General features: G+C 35.4%; 1 protein-coding gene across 1 annotated transcript in view; it reads right to left on the bottom strand.

Annotated features, from left to right (window-relative positions):
* LOC145668627 (uncharacterized) overlaps nt 1-22268 on the bottom strand; it is a 120164-nt gene extending 97896 nt beyond the window's left edge. The window contains exon 1 of the mRNA XM_081736670.1: nt 22142-22268. The gene's annotated coding sequence lies outside the window, so the exon portion shown is untranslated. The remainder of the gene's footprint in view (nt 1-22141) is intronic.
* Between the last annotated feature and the right edge of the window lie 645 nt (nt 22269-22913).

Raw genomic sequence — 22913 nt, forward strand, 5'->3', positions numbered from 1 at the left:
CAGACCAGGACAACAGTATGGGTCAAATCACAGACGTATAGCACATGCTTAATTACTCACCTGACTCAAACTGTTTAATAATTTGTTGCCCCGCGTAGCGTAGTCGCGGTCCTTCGGTGCGAGCGGTCCCAGGTTTGATTCCTGGTGGGGTCACTCGGTCGAAAAAGCGTAACACCCTGAATGAGGTTTTCCTCATTCACACCAGGCAAATGCCGGGGTGGTACTTAACTTATAGGTCCCAGGTCGCTTCCTTCCTTTCCCAATCCTTTCTTCCTTCCCTTTCCCCGGATTGTGTGCTCGCAGGGGGACGTCATCCCTCAAATCGTGAAGGGCTAAATGGCCTTAGATGCCAAAAGCTCAAAAATCTAAATCCTAAATTTTGTTTAAGAATTTCTATCATTTCTTGACATTCTTAAGATAAAGTTTAAAACAAATACAAATCTGGTTAAACGGGGACAATTTAAGAGTGATTTAAATACCTATCAGCAGTGGTCGAGGTGAGACGGTATGCGGTGGTATGCCATACCGCCTCTGGTTTTTCAGTGATCAAGACATACCGTCATTGGATAGTAGATGCTAAATACCTTTAATAAATCAATTTTATATACAGTAATTGAGGAATAACTTTGCACATAAAAAGATTTTATTTCTTATGTAGAAATACTTTCTAAGTTGAAAACACCGACATTTTTGTTATCTATCTCCTATCTTTTGTTTTTAAAATGAGGTGTCGACAAAGAAGTTTATCTAGTTTATATTTTGATGTGCCGTACTGAATTGTTTCTTTCGTATGTATGTATGCGTGTGTGTGTGTGTGTGTTCTTCTCTTAATTCACGTAAATGTTGTGTTTCGAGCATGAACGGATTTAGAGATTGTCTGCTGTGGGGTCTACTCTTCCGGAGGTTTAGAATACCCTTCAGTCGAGTGGTGATCCGGGAGTTTTCCCGCAGGAAATTGTTAATATATAGATTCGGCTTTTGAGCATTTTCGTGTATAACTCTCTATAATACAATATACGGGGATATTTTAATCTTTTTAGAAAGTTGTTTGGATTTAGGTTCTCCCGTAACTAAATAGATTCTATCGAGGTTTTCAGTCATTATGTAAATAGAAATGTAATAATTTACACAACATACCCTCACTGCATTTAGATAGTCGTTATGTCAAGTCAAAATCGTAATAAAACATACCGGCTCTGCTTTTTTTTTTTTTTTTTTCACTTCGAACACACCCTATCAGGCATGATGGAAAATGATAAAAAGCAGAACATATCCGACAACGCTAACAAAGAATAAGGTCCATTGAAAACTTTTGCATTCTCGTTATGATCTTTCGAATTTCTTCAACCGTGGAGCCAATAAATTACGTCTTTTTTCCTTAACCGGAAGTTGATAGGCAATGAATTTATCATACATGACGCATTTACGCAGAGTACTTCCGGCATCATTTGTTTCCGATGGATTCCAACTAAATGTAATGTATTGTATATGTGAATTAACAATGGTTATGCTTTGCGTTGACCTATAAACATTATAGTGAAATACATGGTTGAATTTTTAAAAGTCTTTTTTACCTAGCTTTCTGAAACAAGGAATTTGGAAAAATAAAGTAGGAAAGAAAATGTATTGCATGAAAGGAAACGTGAATTACAGAAACCCAGGGATGCCCGCAGGACTTTTTCCAAGAGGAGTGGGGAAAAGACCGGCCACAAGTGTAATTTTTGTTAGAAATAGAATATCTTCATTCGATACACCTTTGTGCTATACTCTTCTACTAAGTTAATGTCACTAGAAGAACTTAGTTCTCCACATATTTAGAGTGGAACATTTTGGAAGTTGGTTGCTCCGCTTTAGGTGTTTTTACTTTCATTCATTCATTCATTTGTTTGTTTTATTTTCTTTCCTTTTTGTTAAATATTGAAGTATATAATTTGGGTTTCTTTCTGCTTCATTTTTGAAAATTACATATGATTAAATCACTCTGCAAACTTCTTCCGAACTAGTATGCATTTTCTCGATAATAAAATAGAACTTCTTACCAAAATTTGATAATTAGCAAAGATTTATCGTTTATTAATGCCTTATTATGTCAACTTGTCGCCTCTAGAAAATTTTGTTGGCTTAGGTTATTATGTTTATTTCAGAATACCTTGTATAACTGTATGCCCTGATTATTTCTTCAGTTCATCTATAAATTATTATGACCCTTTCGCGTGACAGGAGATTCTCGAAGGATGTAATGTAACAACATTTAAATCATTTTTATTATTGGAGTAAACATGTATTATGTAATGATTTGCGTGTCTTTAAACATTGATAAAGCCCTTTAATCATAATTCGTACAATCACTTTATTAATTTATAGTTTTTATTTTACTATCAATTATGTAACACTAAAACAGTTCTTGAGTTCAAAGACCAGGGGCGGATCTAGAAGTTAAAAACGGGGAGGAGCAGCAAGAACCGAGACTATGATAGGTATATCATGAGTTTATTATAAACTTCAAAAAATATATAAATAATAGTTTAAATTATTTTGTCGCTCAGAAAACTGAGTGCTTAGGACCCCCGGCCCCGGTTAGATCCACCTCTATCTAAGATTTGGGTGAATTAATGTTATCCACGAGACTTGAGAATTGTCTTGTCTCGTCTCAATTTTGTCATGTTTCTCACCTCGTCTTGAATTTAGAAAGGAATTTCTTGTCCCCTGGCAACTACTGACAATGCGCCAGAGCGCCAGTCTTCATGGAAATTAGTCTTAAGATGAAATTAAAGTCTTCTTTAAAGGTGAAGATTATATTTTCAAAATAGTCTGGAAGCAATTCCCTATTTTTAAAACTTTTAACTAAATATCAGGAAGCTGACAGATTTTTGAAAGTTTAACCTCCAAGTATCTATACATCTTTATACACACACACACACACACACACTCCACAAACCCCTTTCTGTAGTTAGGTTAACAATGCAACAACGAAAGGTATAGAAACATGTTGAAGCAAAACATAAACAAGTGAGCCATCAGTGTTGATGGGGAGGGAATGAAGAAAACAGAGATTCTATTCTTGTCTGTTGACTTGGGGAATCCATCTCTCCTTCCTACTTCTATCCAAACACCATCTATTTCATCTGCACTGCGTTTCCATCTGTTTGGGCTCTCCTCTTCTTCTTCTTCTTCTATCTCTTTTCGTTCTGAAACCATTTTTGTGTCACTCCTTTTATGGAGAAAACATTCTCTACTTTTTTAAAAAAAGAATTTTCTTCTTTTTTATTCTCATTTATCTTCCCTTCCTTCTGTTACTACTACTTCTAATATAGAATTCCTCGAAACACAAAAATGGAAACAGGAGCTTATTTTTTTTTAATTATTGTGTGAACGATACCCACGACATATTGCACTTGGAAAACAAAGAATAATGTTTCTCCTTTTTTGGATATAGATTTTATTACAAACACTTTTTTAAAAGTTTAGAATTTCTTTCCTGCCTATTTTATAATAATTATTACCTTATTAGATCAAAAGATATAATATATTATAATAATATATATCAAACATTTTCTTGTATGTCTTACATCTGGAGAACTACATATAGTGTAGCTAAACCCAAGCTATCACTTAACTCAGTATAATGTGATCATTCCGTAAAAAAATACGAAAAGTCGATTTAGGAGCCGTTCAAAAATTTTGTGTCCCCTGATCCAAAAACTAATTATTGGCCAAGATCACAATCGTTTGATGCAGAGTTTTGAATCATTCCTAAAATTCTTGACCAAGATCGCAATCTTTTAATTCATTTTTTGGATCAATCCTAAAATTCTTGGTTTTGTGTGTAGATTAGTTAGTCTGTTTATTCAAGTTTTGTATTCGTTATTAACACTAAAGCTATATGCAACATGGACCTATAATTTGACACTTGTTTATATAACTACATAAATTTTAGTTTGCTGGCAGTTTACTGATTAACCCTTTGGGGATCCTATGGTACAATTTGTACCATATGCACTTTTCATGGTACATTGCGTTATTTCTCTTCTATTTGAGCTTTTTCGTCCGGGTTTTTTTTGTTTTCCAAGTCCAGAGGCCTTGTAGAAGACATTACGTATGGTTTCAGACCGTCTTGCGTCCAGACATAGGAGGTGATGACGTCATAAGTCAAAAATTTATTTTCTCATTTTCTAAGCCTATGTTCAATATTTTTTGGCGGGCTTATTTTTCTACGTAGAAGATTGAAATTTTGCACAAACATTCAGTCTACCGAGTAGTATTTACCAGATTTTTTGTTCCGATGTCAGTGCCAAAACAGGGGGGGAACCAGAGGGGAAAAGGGGTAAAAATAGGGATTTTTTGCCCCCAAAATCCCGTTTCTCGTCATTTTCCCGCCTCACATACAAGATAGGACTACGTGAGTCATACCGTCTGAAAGACCGTTCTATTCTGAAGAGAATGACGGTCGAATTATTATTCTAGGGTAATTAGGGACGTCTCAGGGATTTTTTGAAAAATTTACTTCTATATAGGGAAATATGGGGCATTGTCGGTATATATATTTTTTGGCGGGCTTATTTTTGAACGTAGAAGATTGAAATTTTGCACAAACATTCAGTCTACCGAGTAGTATTTACCAGATTTTTTGTTCCGATGTCAGTGCTAAAACAGGGGGGGAACCAGAGGGGCAAAGGGGTAAAAATAGGGATTTTTTACCCCAAAAATCCCATTTTTCGTCATTTTCCCGCCTCACATACATGATAGGACCACGTGATTCATACCGTCTGAAAGGCAGTTCCATTCTGAAGAGAACGACGGTCGAATTATTATTCTAGGGTAATTAGGGCCGTCTCAGTGAATTTTTATCCAAATATATAGTATAGGGTAAAATTGGGGCATGGTAGGGAAATTTTTTCTGGCGGGCTTATTTTTTCACGTAGAAGATTGAAATTTTGCACAAACATTCAGTCCACCGAGTAGTATTTACCGGAAGTTTTTTTTCCGATTTCTGCGTAAAAACAGGGGGGGTCCAGAGGGGCAAAAGTTGAAAAAAGGGAAATTTTGCCTTCAAAAATCCCTTTTGTGAGGAATTTCCCGCCTTAGATACATGATGGAGACATATGAATGGTACCGCCTGAAAGACAGTTCTATTCTGAAGAGAATGATTGGCGGATTATAGTCCTAGGGTAATTAGGGATGTCTCAGGAATTTTTTTCCCTGAGATCATAGTGTTTTATGGTACTTTGGGGCACTGTGGGAATTTTTGATAAAAATTCTCCCGCCCTTACTATTCAAGATAGAAACTTGAAATTTGGCCCACACATTCAGTATACTAAGTACTATTTCTCAGATTTTTTTAAGATGGCTTCGATCACACAGGGGGGGTCCAGGGGGGGCCAAAGTTCGAGAAAAAAATTTTTCTCTCCGAAATTTTCACTTTGACATTTTTTTCCCCGCTTCTGGTATATGGTATGAGCACGCAAGTGGTATCATTTGAAAGCCAGCTCTATTCTAAAGAGAATGAGGTATGAACCATGATCCTAGGATAAATAGTGACGATACAGTAGCTGCTTGACTGAAAGTCTAAAAAATAGCCCAAAAAGCCAGGATCCCCAAAGGGTTAAAAAGACATACGTATCAGATCGTAAGAAAAGGGTAATATTCGGAACTAATCGTAAATAAATATTTAAGTATTCGATTTGAAGATAAGTACAATGTTTATAGCTATTTTTGGGTTTAACTGCTAAATAACTCCTTCACACAAACGCTCTTTCACTTACACGAAAATAAAAAAAAAAAGACATGATGGTGAAAAATGTTAAAACTGCTTATTATTGATATTATTGGTTAAAATAATTGAAAGTTGCTTCAAATAAATTGTATTTACACTTACCTAGTGCAACTTGAAATAGTCTTCCAGCCTAGAAGAAGTACATACGTTTCGGTTTGGGTACAGAATCTCGTAGTCCATAATTCTTCCTGGCCACAACCTCGCACGACGAAATCTTTCCTAGGAATAAAACGTCACCGTCCAAAATCTCGAGGGCGAAATCTCTGCTAGGAAGAAATCTTGCCGTCCAAAATCTCACGGGACAAAATCTCTCCTACGAGAAAACCTCACCATCCAAAACCTCGAGGGCGAAATTTCTTCTAGTAAGAAACCTTGCGTCCAAAATCTCACGGGACAAAATCTCTCCTACGAGAAAACCTCACCATCAAAAATCTTGAGGAACGAAATCTCTCCTAGGAAAAAATCCTCGCCGTCCAAAATCTCGCAGGACGAAATCTCGCCATAGCTATTCTTTATTGACGAATGTTCCAAATACTACTGTATATACTGTATAAGGCTCCATATTAAGAAATAGCATATAGAGTGAAACATCTTCTACCGGACACCTCATTAATATGGACATTTTTTATCTCGGCAAATACGAAACAGACCCCTCTTTTTCACTGTCATTCTCAGATACGGACACGGAAACTCTTTTTTTTTCCGCCAACATTTTAGTAACTTTCTCATAGCGGACAGGAAATGTCTCAATTCAAATTATTCATGGAAAACATTACCTCAAATTTGGAAATAAATCTGAGTTTAATAAACGGTTCAGTCGTTTTTCCATGGTATTGAGTTAGTAGAAACATAAATTTGAAAGTGGAGAAAACACTATATAAATTGCTCCCGTTCTCTCTTAAAACCGAATTCGCTCAGAAAAGTTGAGATATGTATTCACATATTTTTTAATGAGGAGGTTATATACAGAGTTTCATCTTCTTAAATTACGCAATTCGTGAGATACTAAATCTATGGCACAAATTTTGAATCCCTGTTAAGATCTACAGTTCACGCTCACCGAAGAATTTAACTACTAAAATAGGTTCGATCAGGAGTGTCATTTGGGGCTTAAAGGGGGAGGGATTATGAAAAATTTGAAATTCTACTTATATTGAAAGGTATTCAACCCCTCAAAGAGGATAACCTGAAATGATGCTACTGGATTCAATGGATAAAATTTCCCCTAATTTGGGTTTATTTTCCAATTATATAGCCATTCATTTTGAATCCAATTAATTTTAAATTTCTAGAGCTAAAATAAACATTTCTGCTCTCATGCTACTTTATTATTATTATTATTATTATTATTATTATTATTATTATTATTATTATTATTATTATTATTATTATTATTATTATTATTATTATTATTTTGAACCCAGAAACTTCATATGTATTGAAAGGGAACGAAGGATTTGTTCTGACGAGATTTCGGTATGTCAGTTTTGACACAGTAACATTTGATCCGCAAGGTTTTGGCCATGCAAAATTTTGGACGGCCAGGGTTTTGCTGCACTATACAGGGTGGCGCAAAAGTAGGTATACAGTTCTACAGTAGGTGTACAGTTCTATAACATTTTAGTTTATTAAGATAATTAGTTTATTTGCTTCTGTCTGTTCCAAGCTTAAGGCATGAGTGAAGAGAGATTAAGAACAAATAATAAATAAACTAAGTCACTACTTGGATGGATAACAATAAGAAAAGTTTATAAAATATCATGAGCCAGTCAGTACGCGATTGTATTCATACTTTTGGGCCACCCTCTATTTTGGGCAGCGATGTTTCGGTCGCAAGATTTTGTCCGTATATCTACCGTTTCACCGCTAAGTATTAAGAAAACAATCTTATATTTCTAGGTGCAAAGCTGAATAAGCTTTCCACATAATCGACAACCGACCACTACTCGTATAAAATAACAGGAAGACTTATATCCAAGATCCAATCTTGACTTGGACTTCGTCCAGTTGTATTAATAACATATCACGAGCCCTGTATAGCCGTAGGATTGAAAGTATTAAGGTGGAGTGATCAGAACCATTATTCGAATTTCAATGTTCTCCCACCGGAAATTGCACCCGGATTCACTCGCAGTAAAGGCACACGCTCTAGCCACTAGACCTACAGAGAGGGCTTACGCAGGTCTAGGGGGCCGGATCCCTCTAAATTTTTGCTGACCTCCTAAACTTTTCACGGTAGGCTCGCAAATGAACTATAATATGACAATTAAATATAATATGGTTGGATCGGGACCCCCCCCCACAATTTTTGGGCTGGCTACCGGCCTGGGCTTACGTTGAAGTTGCAGAATGTACACAGGAGAGGATATTGAGGAGAGGGTAGAACACCTGTTTGTACAATCAGATACAAAAGTTTTTTCCGTTTGATGAAATAAGTTTCGTAAATAACTTCAGAATGGAAGGACAATTTAAGTACAGTTTTTAGTAAATTAAAAAGAATGTAATTTTTTGTACGTTCCAACCTTGAAACTCGGTAAAACTATGTGCATTCCAAAATAAATTTTACCAAACGGATAGAAACTTTGTCCCTGATTGTACAAATTGTAAAGGTAATCTAAGCTTGATAGCTAGATATCTACTATAGAGGGTTTTTGGTTAAACAATGATATCTGTGGTCAGCACATCGACTTCCATCGTCGCTATTACTGACTTTCAAGATCGGAAAATAATAATGGTAATAATAGCAATCATGAGATGGAAACAAAGCGTTTTCAAACCCATACTATATAAAACCCGGAAAGCTGACAGTTGAATCAAACGCAACATAGTCAAAGAAAAGTAAATTCTTGGCTATGCTTACGCAATCGCTACAGGTTCAAACATGTTACATAATGTCAATTGATGTGGAAACATATGACATATTAGGGCTTTAGATTTGATCCTTCCACCTATTCTCATGGTATGAAGTATCTAGGCATGTCTATCTGCTCGTAAAGCGTAAAATAAATTAAAACATTATCACAGGCACGTGTAACTCGAGATGCAAATACCGAGCAAGCAGAAAGGCGACGGTTGTTTGAACTTGATCAAAGCACGGGCAAAAATCGTAAACACGTAACAATTCGGTCTGTTTGCCAACACATTTAATCTGGGTCGTCTAACCAGTAATTTAACTGTATTGAAACGGAAGTGCTTATTCTTAAATTTAAAAAAGAAATAAGTAGAAAATTGAAATGTGTGATTTTTAGCACTAAGATAATTTATAGGTTTTTTCTGAATGACAAGCGGATGAATATGCAATAAAGCTATTCCAAGGGAAGGATATTCGTGAACGAGGGATCCCTGTAATGCTAAAGATAGCGTTTGCCTCAGGCATTGGTTTGTAAACCGAGACAATCTGATTTCAATTGGAAAACCAGGCAACCTGATTTAGGTTAATTCCCTTTGATTTACGACACGGTACTTGATTTGTTTTCTTAACAAATGCTTAGTAATGAGTGAGATGAATGCAAATATTAGTCATTCGTGGTCTATTTTCGCGTTTATAATATTGACTTCTCACGTTGAATATTTAATTCTCCGCGGATACTAACACGCCAAAGTGATACAAAGTGACAGGAACTAAGAACCATTGAGACAAAATTTGGGGAGATGATATATAATGAATTACTATTAGATATGCACACATACAGTATATCATAGGCAATCATCATTGTCAATCCATTACTGGATGAAGATCTCACCAACTCTTCCTCTCTCACTCTCTCACACACACACACAGACACAGACACACACACACACACACACACACACACACACACACACACACATATATATATATATATATATATATATATATATATATATATATATATATATATATATATATATATATATATATATATATATATATATATATATATATATATATATATATATGTCTTAAGAATTCTCTTTACGTTACTATACGGTGCTTCTTGATTTTGACACACTACCTTATATGATAATGTTTGTATCAAAGTATTCCGTTATAAACTAGGGTAAGTGCAGAAGCCTGACATCATTTAGGGGTTTTTGAACATTCCTAGTATATAGTCCCCATTGCATCGTCCTTGTCCTGGTTCAAGGAAGGTCTAAAAATATCACCATTTTTATATAATAGATTTTAAAACAAGTTCATGGCCATCCACAGTGTGGGACAAGGCGTGCAATTGTCCTCCCTGGATATTCAAAGGGGTTCAGTTATTCGAAATACATGTCAAACATATTAGATTTGCTAACTCAGATATTATAGTGTTTAGTCATATTTATATTGAATACTATAGTATTACATGAAGTATTATGAGCACGTGTGCATCAAGGTGTGTGTGTGTGACACAATTTTAAAAAATAATTTTTGTGTCAAAATTTCATTCATTAAAATAATCAACTTCCTTAATTTAATATTCAGAAGAAAATAGTTGTTGTCAAATATAATCTTCCTTAGATTCATCATTGGTTGCTTAAACTTATTTGTGTCCTTTCTGTTGGCTATAAATTAAGAACAGAGTGCTTTATTGGGTAAACAAACGACAGTGGTTCCTTTACAATCCTAGAAAGTTTTTTTTTAACGAAATATATATTCCAAAGGTATAATATTATTAAAGATCATGGATTTGCCCCTGATAAGTCAGGTAAAAAGAATTAACAGTCTAATTTCAGGGCATTAACAAAGAAAGGGAAAAAGAAAAATGATTAGAAATTTTTTAAAAAGAAATTTCGTGAACGACAGCAACAGCGGCGGTTCTAAGCCGGGGGTCCAAGGCCCCCAGTTTTTTGAGTGACAAAAATAATTTAAGCTATTATTTACATATTTTTGAAAGTTTATAGCAAACTCATGATATGGCTATGATAGTCTGGGTTCTGTCTGCCCTCCTAGTTTTTACCTTCCAGACAACAAATAATTTTAAACTTAACGTAATAGCTTAACGGGAAATTATAGAATGTGTTATCTTCCCAATTTACCAAGGCCATCCCATCGGAAGCATCCATTTCTATCTACCCTAAAATTCTCAAATTCATACAGAACAAAGTTATACTTAAAGTAACTTTTTGATCGTTTTCGAAAAGGGATCTTGTTTTGCTGGATGCTGCCTTAGAGTCTGAACACATAACTTCCCAATGCGTGTAAACACCATGAATGCTCATCTGGTACTGTTGAAGAAAAATTAAAGTGGTCAGTTGAATTAAAAAAAAAAAAAAAAAATAGAACTTCGAATTTGTAGCAACACGTGCTATTTGAAGCGAGAGAAAGTGCAACCTTTTACCACTCGACACAACATACATCTATCTTATGGTAATTATATATGAGTGTCTATCTGTCCCATTATACATTTATGTACAGCTTCTTTCAGAATTCTAAATCAAATTTGCTTCCTGGAGTTTAAGTAAGTCGAAAATAGGACAGTAAAAGGAACTCAATTCTTCCTCAATTTATAAGTTTGTGCAACTAAACGATTTTCCACGATAACTTCTATAAAAAAGATATTCAATTTGATAAAACATAATATTTGTTTTCTTTGAGGTTACATGATAATTCATATTGCTGAAGGTTACAATAAGTCAATAATGAGGAGACAAATCTATTGCTTCAAAAAATAGATGAAGCATAATGAGAGCATGCTATGTTTGTCATACATTCACTTGAAGCACCATAGATATTACTGAAAAACGTTGATTTCACGCAATATCATGTTTACTCTGATTTTTTTTAATCGAAGAGACAAAACATGTCGGAGCTCTTCTCTAATATTGGGCAATCTGAATAGATTAACTGACATGGAATTTTCTGAGAGAAAATCTACTGAATATTACTGATCCTGAATAAGTGATTATAATGCTGAAGTAGTCAAGTTGTATCTGGAGTAAACTGTGATGATTGGTACTAGATTAAATTTACGATAGCGGCATAGAAATTGTGTTAATCCGCCATCGTGAAACGCTGCTGTCTAAAAATGCCGGAAAATAGTTAGGATAGAAGCTGATGGAATATGTACAACAAATTAATTTATTTGTCATAGCCCTTCATGGACCCTAGAATGCCAAGGAGACTCTTAATTGGGTAGTAACATCTAACTTTCAAACCAGAAAAACAAATATTATATAGATGCAAACTATTTTCTTTTCTTTTGTTGCAAAATTACCATCGAGATATCTACCACGTACATCTGAGCCTAAATTACAAGAAGAGAATGACAATTAAATTGACCGCCATTGCTATGAGAACCTGATAAATCTAAGCACTTCTAGGAGGCTAAGGTGAAACTATTAACTTAATGATTATAGTTAGTAAATCACAAATACGTAGGTATTATTATTTTGAAGACAGTATATCACTGAAATTGATGCACTTCCACTATTACAGAGCGTGAGATTCCTTCCTATGAACAATTAAGGAGTCAATGAATATAAGAACCCAATTGGGTGTGAAGTCTCAAGAGGTGTACGGTGCGTGTGTGCGTGTCTGATTGTGACAGCACACATGTGTGTAAGGGAAGGGTGAGCTTTCGAACTGAAGCCTAGAATACATCATGGACTAGTAAGTCTTGGTTTAACGGGTGCGCGGGAATCTCTGTTCTCCGGGTTGTCATGACAACGCTCTACATTTGGCGCGAGAAGCAATCGACGGCTATTTTTGCGATGTGTTACGGAAATAGCGTCCTCTCCGATGTGTGTTTCCTCTCCGCTCTAGGTCACGTGACGACTGTGTAAAGGGTGGTGGCGGTTTGTATGTGTGTGAATGTGTCTTAGGTGTGTCTGTGTGAGTGTGTGCGCCTTGTTCCTCCAGCCATATTTGGAGTGGTCGTTTGCCTTCTTGCAGCGGCGCTGTGCTTCTGGCTAGAGAAAGACTTTTCTATCCACAAACAACTGTCACACCTGTTGAATACAGTCAGAGATGATTTAACGAGGTTTATCATATTAATACAAATTTTGAGATAATAATCTGCGACTCCTACTACCTACAAGTTTCAAATTTTCATTTCGGAAATGCTCCTAAGGAGAAACCTTGAAGAATCAGCATCACAGTGGTTACTTTTAAAGCTTAGGATCGAATTTGAATCCAGGTTAAGCCATTATGATATTTGATTTTAATAAAACGGCTGACTTAATTTTAAAAAAAAAAAAAAAAATACAGAAAATCATTTTCCATGCACAAAGCTTATTTTTCACTCTCCAGCTACTGCAAGGTTAAATGAAGGAAAATTACTGAAAATACCTCAGAAGACACATGGTAGCACATAAAGAGATTCGAGATAATTTGGCATTTGTCTAATGATGCCTTTAGGTATATTTTCGTTACCATATTTATAATAGAATTCATTTATTATAATCAGACACACTTAAGTGTTTTAAATTATTAGCTCATGTAATTATTTTAGTTAGATCCTTACGTGTTTTGAGTGACAAATACACTTAGCTAATTCAGTTAGAACATTTTACTAAATTATTTCTTGGCTTTATTCAGATCAATAATGTCACTCAAATCAAAGAATAAAAATAAATAAATAAATAAAACTCTACATTCTCGTATTTACTGTTCAACGCATATCGGAGCTTGAAATTTTTGCTTGATGTATCTTATGAATAGGGTATAGAAGTGGAATGTTACACCAAAGAATTAGCTTTTACTAACAAATTCGCCGCTGAAGCAGTTCGAAAAGGAAGACAAGAAAGAGGTTCGCGCTAGAGCTTACAAGTACCATTCCAGCATTCGCGTGGTTAAATTATCTGAAAATTTATGGAAAGAATTTATTTTGCAGTATTTGTGCGAAACTCCAATTTAACATAAAACTACTCTGAAAAGTGCATCACTATCTTTGATTCAGATTTTACCTTATATTTTACATATAAAGCACAACTTATTCCACAGTCCTTTCTAGGAAAGGTGGCCAAAACTTCAAGGACATGCGAAAATTAATACCACATTTTTAAAATGAAAAATATAAGATTTAAAAGAATAATGCACAGATTTCTGCTGCTTTTTTCTGTTGATTTTTGTTTTCCTAAGGGAAATATAAATACCATGCAACTGTTGCATTGCAAATAAAGTGAAGTCTATCTTTGCAGGTCAATTCTGTGAGGCCTCGATGGCTTATCGACCGTTCTGGAAAATGTTCATTTAGTCGATTTCTAATCAGCCAGACAAAATATGGAGAACCATATCTTGCATAAAAATAAGTTCATTTGCTTCCTTCCATGCAGAAATACTTGACCACAAGAGTTTGTAACGTTCCAAGCAACAGGTACCTCCTAGCAGATAAGCTATACCACATTTAAGTATCATTGTCGACTTGTTCTGTAGCCATTCAACCGTGTTTAGGTCATTCCCATCTAATTCATATGATAGTCTTGTTTGTTTGTAAACCTTTTACACGAAATACAGCTTCATCGCTCCAAAGAATATTGTTGAATAAGTCAGTAAATCCTCTCTTCCACGCAAGAATTATTTCATTAAATTTACACGTCTCAGTGGACTGAAATCCCAAAAAGCTGGTCAAAATATGAAAACTTAGGTCAATTTGCATGATATTACGAATGTGTAAGCATTCGAGGTCGCTGATAACGATTATGAGGTCAAAACTCAAAAAATCAAAATGACAGATCCAATATGGCAGGCAAAATGTTTCAAAACTTTTCCAAATACGCTAAAAACTATTTTCCTTTTATATATTTGAGGTCGCTGATAACGATTATAAAGTCAGAATGTCCATATTCAAAATGATTATTAAGTAAACTGCAAAGAAACAAAATAGCACATACATCTATTGTTGCTATAGTTTCAAATTTTTAATAATTGTTAAAAATTGGTATTCTGAACATCTATTGGGAAACACGTGTATACATTGTGCAAAGATACCTATGGGCAGCTGTGTGTGTGTGTGTGTGTGTGTTTTTTTTTGTGTGTGTGTGTGTGTGGGAATTCCGTTATCTTATAGTATTGCGTGTGTCGTAAAATCAATTTGTTGATAGAATTATGCGGAATTCATAACTGTTTTTCTGCATTTACCTATTTTTTCTTTCTTTTTCGTTAACTTAAATGATATGTTATAACTTCAATTGTTTTCTCAGCTTAAATTATTTAAATGTCAATTCTACAAACCGTCATCTCTTTTATACATTTTGAAAATCCAAAAAATGTTGAAAATTAACGAAGTTTTGATACTTCAAATCAAAATATTTTTTCATGTTCACGTTCACTACATCCGAATCGGTTAGACGGCACTTTTTCAAATGATTGTCTGCTCCACTTGTATAACAAAGGAACAGATGTTTTAACGAAATTGAATACATCAAATAACCCAAGACCTAAAAATTCGCAAACCGAAACTTTGTTTTTTAACTTTTGATTGGCTTTTTGGGATTTTAGCCCACTGTGCGTCTGTTGTATCCTTCCGGAAACAATTTTTGGGCATGATTAGGTTTCCATGATTGGTACTGTACCGCTTCGTGGAAAACGAAAGTTCAACATTGTAAATTGTAACTATTTTCTCTCGCTTCTAGGTTTTGTGGATTGGGAAGAACCTCGTTCAAACATCTCCTTCTATGTCCATACTTTATACCTTTTCTGTACGTGGTCCCGGTTTCGATTTCTGGTAGGAGAGCATAAAAAAATGTACGCTTTACAGTGGTTCAGATTCCACCTTAAACTATACCTCCACGTTTCACAGTCTCGGTGATGGAAAGGGATGCTAAACGTCAACAAACAACAACAATAATATTGCGATATCTATATAAATTTTGCGTGTTAATAACATTAGAAAGTAGCAAGCTACTTCTAGTACTTTGTAATACTTGATCATTGTAGAGAATAAGTTTGACAGCTTGTAACCATTTCCAATAAATTGAAATGTAAATACTGTCTACTCCTCTCTTTGGTATATATGGGTTCATCAAGCTCTCTACTCGCCAGGTATAGCATCCTGAGACTTTTGATTGTTCCCGAAAATCAAAAGGTACCAGAAAGAAGCCCGAGAGAAGATGTAGCCCAACGTGACGGCTACTATCGTACGACTTCACGATGAGGAGTTCTAGGCTTGTTTCGAGCGGTGGGAAGACCACCAAACTCGGTGTGTGGAAACAGGAGGGAACTAGTTCGAAGGAGATTGGGACGACGAAAACACCAGTAAATGTATTGGTTTTCAGGGAGCATGGTCAGATACTTTTCTGACATTCCTCGTACGTACATAAAAAGTAGCATAACACATGTACGTTTTACAGCCACAAATAGTTTATATATATATGTGTGTGTTAGAATACCTAGATGCAAACTACAGTTCGGACCTATTGTCAGTGTTGTCTGACTTTAAACACACTGATATTTCGAGTTTAAAACGTTACTCTTAAGTTTTCTTTTTTACCGTTTTCAATGTATTGAAAATTCTAGTAATGCAATAGGTCATGGTTCACAACTTTCACCCCGGTCATTTAGGTTTGCGTCTAGCCTCTCAGACCTGGTGACCCGAACAAACCCAGTGACCCAGAAGCAGCCGAAATATATCTGCAACATTACTTCAGAATTTTGTAGCTGATTAATAATGTTCACTGTGTGAGCTCGAACATTCATTTATTTGATATATATGTTTTCAGAAACATAATGTCATATTTATTCGTTTTCCCTATAGCCTATACAGAAAGAATTAACAAAACACTTTTTGGTCTTAACGGTATATTTTATATTCTAAACATCGAGGTTTACGGGTCGATTAAACTTTGACAATCCTTCATAAGAGAAACATGTAACTTAGCTTTCTGTAGTTCTGATGCGTTTGTAGTCTGATAAACTTTGGAGTTATCTATCAGCGCAATGTTTGATACACACAGACGTAAACGACAAAGAGGAAGAAAATTATATTTAGTGAAAAGACAATTAGAGAGTAGAAAATCATTTTGTTAGAATGGCGTTAGCAGCTTCACACATATTCCCCATGCGTATGACGACGTTTCGTCTCCAGGTCACCGGGTCACTAGGTTAGACCGAATAAATCTGGGTCATGTGTCTAACTGTTTCTGGGTCTTCCGGGTCACGAAGTTCGTGATTCACTCCACCATTGAAAAATTCACGTGTGCATACAAATAATACAATCATCTTTTGTGTGAACTGACCAATCATATATGTCTCTAGGCAAAAAAAAAAAAAGCTTCTGTACTTGTATCCAACACAGAGATATGAGAAATTGAATATGATTAAAATAAACCAAACATATGTCTAGCATATTCATGTTCAATCAAGCATTACATTAAAAGAAAAAAAAACGACAAATGACATGCTTTTCACCAAAAAAAAGAAAAAAAAGAATATGACCGTCATTAAAACTTTGGGAAGGTGTGGTTAAATGCAGGGGCAGAGGGGATAGTAATATTTTAACTTTGAACTTACTTTGGCATACCTAATAACTCTGCAGAATTTCGTCAGATTCCATGACCATGATGCAACTAATTTTTTCAGTTGTCTGATGATTCTCTACGGAATGACCCATGTATTTTATTATTTGAATTCATTGGATTGGATTGTGTTGGTTTGCCTTTCACATTATGCAACCTAAAACGCAAAATGGAATTTCCGGTTGCGGTATGTTCAGGCGTAATCCGAACTACGTACTATAAAATCGATAAAGCCACCCATCCCCATCATATAGATTCTTTACCCCATCATATAGAAATATTGTAATAATAAACTTGAATTTAATACCGAATTAAATAAAAAGTATGGGCCTCTCAATGAACATTTTCAATCCAATTTCTTAAGCAAAATCACGGTAGTCATACTGTAGTTATTACTGGAACAATTATATGTAAAATATGTGAACAACTATAACGTGTTTGTGGGAATCTATAAAGAAAACTCACTCCTAAGAGTAAACTACCCCTTGTGAATTTTTTAAAAGGACCAATGAATTATATTACATTATAAGGTTGTTAATGAAACATTTCTCTATGAAATACGAACAAAATCGCCTGAGTCGTTTCTGAGAAAATTGCCCAGAAAAACTCAGCGCAAAAAGTAAACTACCCATTGTAATTTTTTTTAGGAAAAGGGTTATGGCATATTATTAGTTCAGTAACGAACTATTTATTTATGAAATATGAACCAAATGGCCTGAGTAGTTATTGAGGAAATCTTCCAAAAAACTCATCTCATTCTAAACTATATTTTGTGGAGTTTCAGAAAGATTGAGTTACACCATATTTATGAAATATGAAGAAAATCTCCTGAGTCAATTTTACGGAAAAGCTCATTCCCAAGAGTAAACTACCCCACGTGAGTTTTCAGGACAAATGACTTACACCACATTGTAAAATTGTTAGTGAAATACTTAAGTATGAAATACGAACCGAATCGCCTGATGTTTTTCTTTTCTTTTTTTTTTTTTTTTTAATGAAAATTCCTTCAGGAAAACTCTTCCGAGAGTAAACTACCTCTTGTGGGTTTTTCTTAGTACAAATGAATTATGCTATATTGTCTGGTTATTAATGGAACATTTATTTATGAAATATGAACAAAATCACCTGTGTAGTTTTTGAAAAAAATCGTCCTAGAAAAATTCACTTCATGAGTAAACTACCTCTTCTGGATTTTCCCAGAAAAACGACTTATACTGCATTGTAGGGTTGCTAATGAAATATACATGTACGAAATATAAACAAAATCATAATTTTCGATTTTCACTCTTTAGTAAGTTTCTCTTAACTTGGGGTGGGGTGGGAAAACAATTCAAAATATCCTCCTTGGGAATCTTATTAAAACATCAAATTTAAAATTTCGTACGGATACGTTGAATGATATGGCCTCTAGACGAATTAACACATTTACGTCGGGATGAACGGACTGAGTGACGGACGAACAGACGGATAGACATCCAAAAATAATTTTTCAGCTTGTTGGTGCCGTAAAATGTGTAAATCCATTGACATCTTGAATTCGATACTTTTTTATGATCACCGTACTTTTATCTTCTACAACCCACGACGAGAGTAAAAAAATAATAATATTTAGATTAAAGTATAAGCTGCTCTGGATTTATGATATAGGTAATATACTATTACAATGCTACTATACAGGGTGTTTCAAAACAACACCGACAACGTTTGGGAGGTGATTCATGACACCAAGATAAGACAGATATAGACCATACTGGATGTACAAATGTTTCCTTTCGGAGTTATAGGCTGCGGAAAACATGAAAAAATGAAATTTAAAGGTCCATAGTTAGAATATTATGGGACCTACTGTAGTCGGGGCAAGACTTCATTTAGGAACTAGTGTGTGCAGTATCCAAATATCCATGTTTCAGAATCCTGCGGTACTTCCGCATCAATTTTTATAGAAGTAGTTGGTGAGGACTTCAAATTATATGTCCGTAGCCAAACTCCGTCCATAAAAATTGTTGCGTGAGTACCTTTGGATTCTGAAACATGGCTTTTTGGATAAGGCACGTATTAGTTCCTAAGTGAAGTCTTGACTCGACTACGGTAGGGTCGGGTCGGTAGGGTCGGTAGGGTTGTACCTATCGACCTTTAAAGTTCATTTTTTCATGTTTTCGGAAGTCTATAACTCCGAAAGGAAGCATTAGTGCACTCAGGTTTGTCTATACTGTGTTATCTTGGTGTCAGGAATCACCTCCCAAACGTTGTCGGTGTTGTTTTGAAACACCCTGTATAATTATCTTCAAGTCTGAGTGGTAATAGCAATCAAAAAGTACTCGACCAGAGATAAAAGAATTATTGCAGTCAGATGACAATAGCCCGGTGTCAAGTATAGAAGTTGGAGCAGAGAAAATAGAACAGGTGATTAGTTTTCAATACTCTGGGTAATGTTATTAGTTATGATATGAAATGCAAACGCGAAATAAAAGCAAGAATAGAAATGTCAAAAGGAGCCTTTAGGAGAAAGAAAATACTATTTTGTGGGATCTTGAATAAAGATTTGAGAAAAAGGTTCAAAAAATACTTCGTGTGAAGTACTGGATTTTGTGGAACAGAAACGTGGACATTACGCAAAAATGATGAAAAACTACTGGAGGCTTTCTAAATGTGGACGTGGAGAAGAATGGAGAGAATTAGTTGGATCGAGCAGAAAAGAAATGAGAGGATCTTAGAAATGGTGGGGGAGAAAAGAACAATTTTATAGATTGTTTAGAACAGGGAGAGAAACTGATTAGGACATTGGCTAAGAAGGAACTGCATCATGTGGTACGTGTTAGAGGGTATGGTAGCAGAAAAGAAAAGGAGGGGGCAAAGGAGACTAACTAATGGATGATACCAAAGCAGAAAAGTCGTACTTGAAGACGAAGAGGTTAGCGGAAGACTGTGAAGCATGGAATCTTCTCAGTGGCCGGTGACCTGCCAATAATGACAGAATATCTATGATGTTGATAATAATAATAATAATAAATTGAAAAATATTAAAACGGTCACAATCAGGGCTAACTATGAGATAGGGACAACAGTTGAGGTTGTCTAGTCTTATAAAGGCGTAGTGGTGTCTCGTCTTGGAAAGCGTATCTATATCTATTGAAAAACAGAGCAAACCAAACTACAAGAACCAGCTACCATTTCTTTTGCAGCAATAACATCAAGTAGTTATACCACTATTGCTACTACTACTACTACTACTACTACTACTACTACTACTACTACTACTACTACTACTACTACTAATAATAATAATAATAATAATAATAATAATAATAATAATAATAGTTATTTATGTTCTAGAAACAACGGTAAGCCAAAAGAGGTACAGAAATTGATGTTTTTTTTTTTTTTACTATATTGCTTATACTGATATTATACTATTGGGTTATTTCTGGCCCTGCTCGCGCCAAGTTCGCCTTATGGTGGAAAAACACTTTCTGCATGGATTTTCTCGAAGTTCTCCCATTTCCTCCCACTTTGTTCATTCCACCATTATTATCTACTTCATCTCTCTCTTGTCTCTGTGGGTAATTGTGGGATGTTAAATTGAAAAATGCCTTTTTTTTTTAACTGATTGTGGTTTTAAAGCAATTCCTTAAAAAACACTGACTTTTTATTTATATTTTCTCGTATGTAGGAAATAATCATAATGTGAAAAAGAAGAATGTCTCATAACACAAAACTCGTAACATGTACTGCGCGTTACTCACATGAGGTATACACACGAGGTATCTATAGTGGTTGCTTGCGAGGTTGGTTGCTTGGGACTTTATTTGACCTAACCTCTTCAATCTCACGCTTACATCATTAAACTGATCTCACGCTTACATCATTAAACTGATCTCACGCTTACATCATTATTTTGATCTCATGCGCACTTGATCTTACGTTCATATCACCAACACAACATACTCATATCAGCAGTCTGGCATCACTTTCTTTCAACTTCCCGCTCACATCACCTGTCTGATATCGCGCTCACAATATTATTTCGATATCATTCTCTCTTTCTTGCTTGACCCCACGTTAATCATCACCAGTCTGGCATCATGCTCACTCGATCTCACATGATTTCGGTATTACGCTCACTCAAACTCACGCTTACTTAGTGAGGTTGAGGCCCTGTGAGGGCCAATTTCGAACTCGTGAGCGCCGACCTTGTAAGGGCATCTTTGGCTCGGGATGCAAAAATTTGGTCAAAAGGAGTTACTGATACCAAGAATAGATAGGATAATATAAAACAAATATCTAGAGGGAAAAGTTAACTAGATAGAATTGGTACAACATAAAGTACACTGTAGGCGAATTTTAGTTTTTACTGTGTTAAACTTGTAGGTTCTTGAGTCATATATATGGGGCCCACGGCGGCTCAGTGGTAGAGCGTTTACCTCTGGTGCATGGGGTTCGATCCCAGGTCGCGCCAAGTGAACTTTGTGGTGGACAAACACCGTGTGCGTGGTTTTCCTCAAGATTCTCCCGTTTCCTCCCACTTTCTTCGTTCCACCATTCCCCTCATTTCTCATCCTCACCGTCTCCTTTAACCTAGCCGGCATAACCGTGGGACATAAAACTCAAAGATTTAATTTCACTTCATGAAAGCCACATATTTGGTTAGTAGATCCTCATAGGATTAAAATTACGTTGTTTCTCTGCTATTTTGGAAGTAGTTGTTGATGTTGGGTTACAATTAGCATTATTCAATTATTTGCCAAATCAAAACTAAGATTCAAATCACTGCGAATTATAAAAAGGGTTAAAGTTAAGAAAAGATACACCCATTAAAAATATTTAACCTGATATCTCATTAACTACTTTAATAGTGTTACTTTGTGCTCATGAAAAATGCCATTAGACTTCGGTGCAGTACAGTGCTATGTTAGCCTGGTTAGCTCATTTTCGACAGAATTACTTTACCTAATTGCAAGCGACGACGACGACAAAACTTCCGTGTTGGTGATGAGCCAAAGTTGCAGTGAAGGAAAGAAGTTTCGGAATGTGAACCAGGAAGCAAAATTCAGGGAGCTGCGAACAACACTGTAAACAATCACAACGAGAACTATTGTCAATATAAATGTTATATTAGGTTCATTGTGTACGATAGGAAAGAGAAGCTTAATTGAAAACCTTGAATAACATACATTTTAATTTCCCTCTTCATGCCTCTCTTTGTTGTCCATGATTCAATATCCTATTATTTCTATCTGAATATTCATCAGAACTACGGTACCTGTTATATCTGTTTGAAATTATATATATTAGATTCTGTATTCACTAAAGCTGTATCTTTCTATTCACTAAAGCTATATATATAAAATATGTAACTGCACCTTGAACAAAGGATGTTCAAATGTAGTATACTTTAACACTATAATGATTTTCGCAAAAGTTGCTATAAATACAAACCATATATGTGCAATTTTGACGCCCTAACAAATACGTAAGATCGCCCAGCAAAAGCTCTCCAATTCTCCCATAAACAATTTAAAAAATTACACAGCATGCATCTAACTTTAATCTAACTTTTCAAATTGCGCTTGTACTTATTAATGCAGTTAACCCATCTTCCCAATCTTCCAACAGTATCGTAGTTGGTAAGGTGCCTACCTGTCGCCTGCCGGCTCGAGTTTGATTCCCAGTAGGAGCGGGCTCTAATGCAACTCTGAAGTTCATCTGGCTTCTTTAAAAT

Source organism: Thermobia domestica, chromosome 13, assembly GCF_964235325.1.
Source record: "Thermobia domestica chromosome 13, izTheDome1.hap1.1, whole genome shotgun sequence".
NCBI classification, from domain to species: Eukaryota; Metazoa; Arthropoda; class Insecta; order Zygentoma; family Lepismatidae; genus Thermobia; species Thermobia domestica.